Source organism: Pongo pygmaeus, chromosome 6 (genome assembly GCF_028885625.2).
Source record: "Pongo pygmaeus isolate AG05252 chromosome 6, NHGRI_mPonPyg2-v2.0_pri, whole genome shotgun sequence".
NCBI classification, from domain to species: Eukaryota; Metazoa; Chordata; class Mammalia; order Primates; family Hominidae; genus Pongo; species Pongo pygmaeus.
The window spans coordinates 59,764,235-59,772,314 of record NC_072379.2 but is presented as its reverse complement, the minus strand read 5'-3'; the positions used below and the strand labels follow the sequence as shown (position 1 = coordinate 59,772,314).

Sequence of the window (8,080 nt, the reverse complement as noted above, 5' to 3'; positions counted from 1 at the left end):
AAGCTTCAGGCACATGAAGTAACTCTCTGGGCCCTCAGACGTGTAAAGGTTTTCTACTGCAAAGTGAGTAGAATAAACATTCTTCCTGGCCCAACTTTAGGGACAGAACATGCCTTCATTTCAAATAAAGATGTAGTTCACTTGCAGTAATGATATCTTTATTAATGTGAATACATTTCTAAATATTTTAGAGACACAGTTTGACTTTAAGAATGGTTTGAGCTGGGCGCGGATGCTCACGCCTGTAATCCCAGCACTTTGGGAGGCCGAGGTGGGCAGATCACGAGGTCAGGAGATCGAGACCTCGTGATCTCAGTGACGATGAAACTCCATCTCTACTAAAAATACAAAAAATTAGCTGGGCGTAGTGGCGGGCACCTATAGTCCCAGCTACTTGGGAGGCTGAGGCAGGAGAATGGCGTGAACCTAGGAGGCGGAGCTTGCAGTGAGCCGAGATTGTGCCACTGCACTCCAGCCTGGGCGACAGAGCCAGACTCCATTTCAAAAAAAAAAAAAAAAAAAGAATAGTTTGAACAACCTGCAGTCTTGTGCAACACTGACTGTTGTGTGGATTAAGCAATTTATAAGTGAATTCAGCTAATCAGAATGGTGAGGGGATACATACACTCACACTCCAAATTCTATGATAGTGGTGTTAACTACTAGTAATTCTGTTTGCTTGGGAGAGTCAGAGAAGGCAGTGTTGTAATCCTGATATTTGAGCTTTTTATTTTTTTAAATTTTAGACAGGGTGGAGTACAGCAGTACAGTGGCGAGATCATGGCTTACCTCAGCTTCAACCTCCTAGACTCCAGTGATCCTCCTACCTCAGCCTCCTGAGTAGCTGGGACTACCCCACCTGCCTAATTTTAATTTTTTTTTGTAGAGATGAGGTTTCACTTTGTTGCCCAGACTGGTCTCGAACTCCTGGCTTCTAGCAATCCTCCCAGTTTGGCCTCCCAAAGTGCTGGGATTACAGGTGTGAACCACCATGCCTGGCCAATTTGAGCTTTTTGAGAGAAATATCTTACTAGGGATATGTGGGAAAGAGTGTTACAGGGAGTGGCAACAGCATGTGCAGAGAGGCATGGAGACATATTTTGTTCATAAAAGAGGGAATCCTTTGACTCCGAGAACCTCAGTTTGTGTTTGGGTCACTCCCGGAGTTTGGGTCTGTTCTAGGTGGAGTAGGGTGTGGCTATCATGGAAACTCCTCATCCTAATCAGATTTGCCTGCCCAGCTTTCTTTCCTCTACTAACTCAGTTCTCTGAAGGAGCAGAGTGATCTTGGCAACTCTTACTAACTTAGTCTCTCACATCCTTTCAGTTCACTGTTGGATCCAATTCAGATCCATCTTCACTGTGTAGTACCTTTCTACTCAACCTGCAGCAGTGGTTTTCATGTGTTATGAGTGGGACACAGAAGTGGTCTAAATAGAATTTTCTTAACCATTTTTAAAACGATTCTTAATTCTCATACAATTCTCAAAAAAATGCCCAATAACATTATTACAGTTTTCAGTGCTATTTACAAGTTACCATATGGTGTAGTGGTTAAGAGCATTGGAATCATATAGATTTCAGTTTGAAACTGTCCATGCTACTTAGTAGGTCTGTGACTTCGTTTGGGAAACTTATTTAAAGTCTCTGAGTCTCTGTTTCTTCAAGTAAAGAATTCAGTTTAGTGATTGGCATATTGTGAATACTCTCTCTCTCTCGGGGGGAGAAGTGGCTTTCTTGATTATTTTGTTGGGAGCTAAGTGAAGGATGAAGAAAGAGAAAAGCTACATGACATGGTATTCATTTGCACTTGGGCTGTTCTGTAAGTGTTCTCTGAAGACATTTTCTTGTGCCTTTTCTGCTTTTCGGTGGAGTGTGTGAGCAGTTCAAGGTTAGGGACTATGTTTTCTTCAGTTTGTTTCCCTCTCTCCCTGTGGCAAGTAGGACTGACTGCACAAATGGATAAGGCAAATAAATAAGTTTGCATTCAATCTTAGCCAAAAGCCTGAGAAGTGATCACAGAAATATTTTTGACTAGCTAATGTCCTGGACTTCCTAGGGCATCCTGGGTGTGATTCTGACCTTTGCTGTCTCGCTCGAACAGTCCTGATCTAGACCTAATCCCATGGCAGCAGCTGCCTTAGAATTCAACTATGCGCAAGTCCTGGGGCCTTGAGAATGACAATTGGATATGTTTGTGTGTTTATACATCTGTACGCACATATGTATATATATGTATATACACATAAATAAATACATACATATTATATATATCCATACATACACACACACTTAGAATTTCCTACATATGTGAGTTCACCATTGCTGTTAGATTAGGGAGAAAATGCTGAAATGTTTGTGTTTTGTCTAAGCCATGGAGGCAGGGCTTTGTATCAATTAAAAGGATAGTCGCGCTCTCATGGAGACAGCTAACACAAGGCTGGGGAGCACTGAGCCATGCATTGTGCCCTGCACTGCCCAGACTAGCGAACAATACAGTCAGGATGGCTAACGGTGACCCCAAGAAACCAAAGGGCAAGATGTCTGCTTATGCCTTCCATGTGCAGACGTGCAGAGAAGAACATAAGAAGAAAAACCCAGAGGTCCCTGTCAATTTTGCAGAATTTTCCAAGACGTGCTCTGAGAGGTAGAAGACAATGTCTGGGAAAGATTCTAAATTTGATGAAATAACAAAGGCGGATAAAGTGCGCTATGATCAGGAAATGAAGGATTATGGACCAGCTAAGGGAGCCAAGAAGAAGAAGGATCCTAATGCCTCCAAAAGGCCACTGTCTGGATTCTTCCTGTTCTGTTCAGAATTAGGCCCCAAGATCAAATCCACAAACCCCACCATCTCTATTAGAGACATGGCAAAAAAGCTGGGTGAGATGTGGAATAACTTAAATGACAGTGAAAAGCGGCCCTACATCACTAAGGCAGCAAAGCTGAAGGAGAAGTAGGAGAAGGATGTTGCTGACTATAAGTCGAAAGGAAAGTTTGATGGCACAGAGGGTCCTGCTAATGTTGCCTGGAAAAAGGTGGAAGAGGAAGATGAAGAAGGTGAAGAGGAAGAAAAGGAGGAGGAGGAGGAGGATGAATAAAGAAACTGTTTATCTGTCTCCTTGTGAATACTTAGAGTAGGGGAGCGCCATAATGGACACATCTCTTGTTTGAGAAGTGTCTGTTGCCTTCATTAGGTTTAATTACAAAATTTGATCACAATCATATTGTAGTCTCTCAAAGTGCTCTAGAAATTGTCGGTGGTTTACATGAAGTGGCCATGGGTGCCTGGAGCACCCTGAAACTTTATCAAAGTTGTACATATTTCCAAACATTTTTAAAATGATAAGGCATTCTTGTGTTCTCCTCACTCTGTGCACTTTGCTGTTGGTGTGACAAGGCATTTAAAAGATGTTTCTGGCTTTTTTTTTTTATTTGTAAGGTGGTTTTAACTGTATGGTTATTGGCTAGAAATCCTGAGTTATCAACTGTGTATGTCTATAGTTTGTAAAAAGAACAAAACAACCAAGACAAACTCTTGATGCTCCTTGCTCGGCATTGAGGCTGTGGGGAAGATGACTTTTGGAGGGGCTGTAGCTCAGGATGTGCACTGTGAGGCTGGACCTGTTGACTCTGCAGTGGGCATCCATTTAGCTTCAGGTTGTCTTGTTTCTGTATATAGTGACACAGCACTCTGCTGCCATCTTAGCTGTGGACGAAGGGGGGTCAGCTGGCATGAGAAGGTTTTTATTTTTGTTAAGTGTGGTAGTTTTTAAATGTTTTTTTCTCTCTTTTTTTTTCTGAGACAGTCTTGCTCTGTTGCCCAGGCTGGAGTGCTGTGGTGCGATCTCAACTCACTGCAACCTCCGCCTCCTGGGTTCAAGCAATTCTCCTGTGTCAGCCTCCTGAGTAGCTGGGATTACAGGCACAAACCACCATGCCCAGCTAATTTTTTTATTTTTAGTAGAGACAGGGTTTCACCATGTTGGCCAGGCTGGTCTCGAACTCCTTATCTTGTGATTCACCCACCTCGGCCTCCCAAAGTGCTGGGATTACAGGCGTGAACCACCACGCCTGGCCTAAACTGTTTGTTTTTAAACAACAGTTGAAACAGTTCATCGTCAGCAAAGCGAAGAGCCACTGCATCAGTGAAAGTCCAAGAACCTCATCCAGGTGTGGTGGCTCATGCCTGTAATCCCAGCACTTTGGGAGGCCAAGGTGGGTGGATCACCTGAGGTCAGGAGTTTGAGACCAGCCTGACCAACATTGAGAAACCCCGTCTCTACTAAAAACACAAAATTAGCTGGGTGTGGTGGCTCATGCCTGTAATCCCAGCTACTTGGGAGGCTGAGGCAGGAGAATCGCTTGAACCTGGGAGGTGGGGGTTGCGGTGAGCTGAGATTGCGCCATTGCACTCCAGCCTGGGCAACAAGAGCGAAACTCCATCTCAAAAAAAATAAAAATAAAAATAAAATGTTGTAAGTTCAAGAACCTCCTGTACTTAAACACGATTTGCAATGTTCTGTTATTTTTTTGTATGTTTAGAAAGCTGAAATGTTTTTGAAGTTAAATAAATAGTATTACATTAAAAAAAATTAAAAGGATAGTCTTTTCTGTTTAGTAAGATATCCCAAAGTTTCCACTTACTCCAATATTAAATATTCCAAATCAAATATTTTCTAAATTAAATAATTTCTTCATTTCTATAGGGCTTTGAAATTTATACACCTCTTTAATATGCATTGCCTGTCATAGAATCTAATAGGCACTAAAGACATACTAATGAATCAATGAGTAAGTTCCATCTACTACTCAAAACAGACCTATAAGATAGACAGAACAAGGCCGGGTGCAGTTGCTCATGCCTGTAATCCTAGCCCTTTGAGAGGCTGAGGTGGGAGGATCACTTGAGTCCAGGAGTTTGCGACCAGCCTGTGCAACATTACAAGATCCCATCTCTACAAAAAAATAAAATAAAATAAATAAATTAGCTAGGCGTGGTGATGCATGCCTGTAGTCCTAGCTACTCAGGAGGCTGAGGTGGGAGGATCTTTTGAGCCTAGGAGTTGGAGGTTACAGTGAGCTATGATCACATCACTGCCCTCCACCATGGATGGCAGAGTGAGACACTGTCTCTTAGAAAAAAGATAGGCAGAACAAGTATTAACATGGAATATCATTATTCCCATTTCACAGATGTTAAAACAGAAATACTGAGTTAAAACATCTTGCTCAGACTTATACAACTGATGAATGCACAGCCAGGTTTCAACTTAAGTCTTCTGATTCCCAAATCAGTGCATTTTCTACTACTATCAGTCATTATAGGAAAGACAATTTTTAAAACTCTAGTACTTAGTGAGAGAAGATTTATTATTGCAATTAATTATCCTACTGTTATACCAGATAAGGACTTGATGCTTCCAATCATTGTTCAGTTGTGTATTTTCTCTGTATGATAAACTTTAGACTAAATCAGGTCTTAACTGTGAAATACTTCATACCCCAAGAAATGTAGTAAGAATGGAGCACAGCTATTGATCAAATCCAATGCCTACAAAGCAGTATATCCAGTATGTATTAAATCTGTTATCCAGATTAGTGTATACATGCTATCTTCTTAACTAACATCTGTTTCTCATACTTCACTGAAATTACCAGTGAGACTACAACTAATAAAATTGGTTTAGAACCAAAATCCAATGAAAGCAAAGTCAATTACATGTTTGTAAGATAATAAGCATACAGTTAGATCAATATGCAAATTATGACCTTCAATGGTCTTTTCTTTTAAGCCCTTAGTCTTACAAAGATTAACTTACTACCTAGAACTTCATTTTGTGAAGCCACTAAGACTTAAGATTATTAGATTTTTAATTGTTTACGTATGAATGATATGTATATGTGTGCATATATATATTTATATATACATTCTATAATCGCTATATCTTTGTGGGGGAAGCCGTTCTAATATCAAAAATAATGGATTAGACAAATAGATATTTTCAGCTTCATGTTAACAAAAGAGCAGACCAAGTTAAAAAATTAAGTTCACATCAACACTGTCTAGGCATCATGATTTAGATACCATGTTTGATGCTGTGAGAAATATAAAGTTAAGTAATACTTTAAAAGTTTACAGTCTAGTGGAAGAGATAGTCATGTTAACAAATAACTAAAATACAACATAAGGTTTACTTGTTTTAAAATAGAGACACAAACAAAAAGCAATTTGATGGAAAACAGATGGAGAGATTTATTCCATGCTTGGGAAGGCTTTGTTGAAGAGGTGGCATTTGATCTGATCTTGAAAAACATGTAGGATTTTTGTTTGAGGAAGTGGGAATGCAAGGCTAGGTGAAAGAAATAACAAAAGCAGGCTGGACGTGTTGGCTCATACTTGTAATCCTAGCACTTTGGGAGGCCAAGGCAGGAGGATCGCCTGAAGCCTGGAGTTTGAGACAGCCTCGACAACAAAGCACGACCCCATCTCTACAAAAAATTAAAAAAAAAAATAGTGGCCAGGCACAGTGGCTCACGCCTGTAATCTCAGCACTTTGGGAGGCTGAGGCGGGCAGATCACCTGAGGTCAGGAGTTTGAGACCAACCTAGCCAACACGGTGAAACCCCATCTCTAATACAAAAATTAGCCTGGTGTGATGGCGGGCACCTGTAATCCCAGCTACTCAGAAGGCTGAGGCAGGACAATCGCTGGAACCTGGGAGGCGGAGGTTGCAGTGAGCTGAGATCATGCCACTGCAATCCTTCCTGGGTGACAGAGCGAGACTCCATCTCAAAAATAAAAATAAAAAATAAAATAAAAAGTAAAAATAAAGATTAGCTAGGCATGGTGGTGCATGTCTATAGTCCCAGATACTTGGGAGGCTGAGGTGGGAGGATTGCTTGAGCTCTGGAGTTCGGGACGGTAGTAAGCTATAATTAAGCCACCTCACTCCAGCTTGAGCAACAGAGTGAGACCTTGTCAGAAAAGAAAAGAAAAAAGAAAAGAGAGAGAAAGAGAGAGAGAAAGAAAGAAAGAAAGAGAGAGAGAAAAGCAGAGGCCCAGAGGACGTAGTGCAAGCATAATTGAGGAACAGTGAGAAATATCTTTCATCATACTATCAAACATATGGTGAAACAAGCTCTAGCCAGCACCGTCATATTATGGCATTGGCTTAGTTAGCACAGTGGAAGATGTATCCCTGAAAGTCATTCTTAGGTTGGGAACAGCTGGTAATAACTTACTTATATGTGGAAGTAATTGCAAACCACATATACACTGTACTAAACTAAAACTAAATGTACCACCAACTTAGCTTCCCCTCGAATTTCAAAATGTTTGTAGCCACTCCAGCACTTATCCACATGAGGGGAAGTATGATAGAAAGAAAGTCAGAGTGGAAGGAGTCAGTAGCCTTACTTGATTGAAGTAAAGTATCTTGTTTTTGCAAATTTTACAAAATTGTATGACCATGTAAACATATTGATAGAAACTTAAACTTCCTGAGCCGGGCGTGGTGGCTCACACCTGTAATCCCAGCACTTTAGGAGGCTGAGGTGGGTGGATCACCTGAGGTCAAGAGTTCAAGACCAGCCTGGCCAACATGGTGAAACCCCCGTCTCTATTAAAAACACAAAAATTAGCTGGGTGTGCTGGTGGGCGCCTGTAATCCCAGCTACTTGGGAGGCTGAGGCAGGAGAATCGCTTGAATCTGGGAGTCGGAGGTTGCAGTGAGCCGAGATCATGCCATTGCACTCTAGCCGGGGCAACAAGAGCAAAACTATGTCTCAAAAACAAAACAACAAAAAAGAAACTTAAGCTTCCTTTGTTTTATGGTAAATCAGCCTGCTCATGACCCTGATGCTAACTTCCTTTCTGTAAATTCATGACGTGCTTTTCCTAGAGGTGCTCCTTAAGCATTTGCTAATAGATTAGAGCAGAATTCCCACATCTTTCTGAAGATCTTTGAGCATACTTGTATTAAACAACAGCATCTGAGCTATAGGTGATAGGCAGTGTCAAAGTCAAATAAAATGTAGAGAAGTATCTCAAAACAAAATGTTTTATTTGGGAAAACAG

The 8,080-nt window shown here is 41.1% G+C and overlaps 1 pseudogene; it reads left to right on the top strand.

The window, feature by feature from the left end:
- The first annotated feature begins 2,457 nt into the window (after nucleotides 1–2,457).
- Nucleotides 2,458–3,234, top strand: LOC129041300 (high mobility group protein B3-like; annotated as a pseudogene).
- The last annotated feature ends 4,846 nt before the right edge of the window (nucleotides 3,235–8,080 follow it).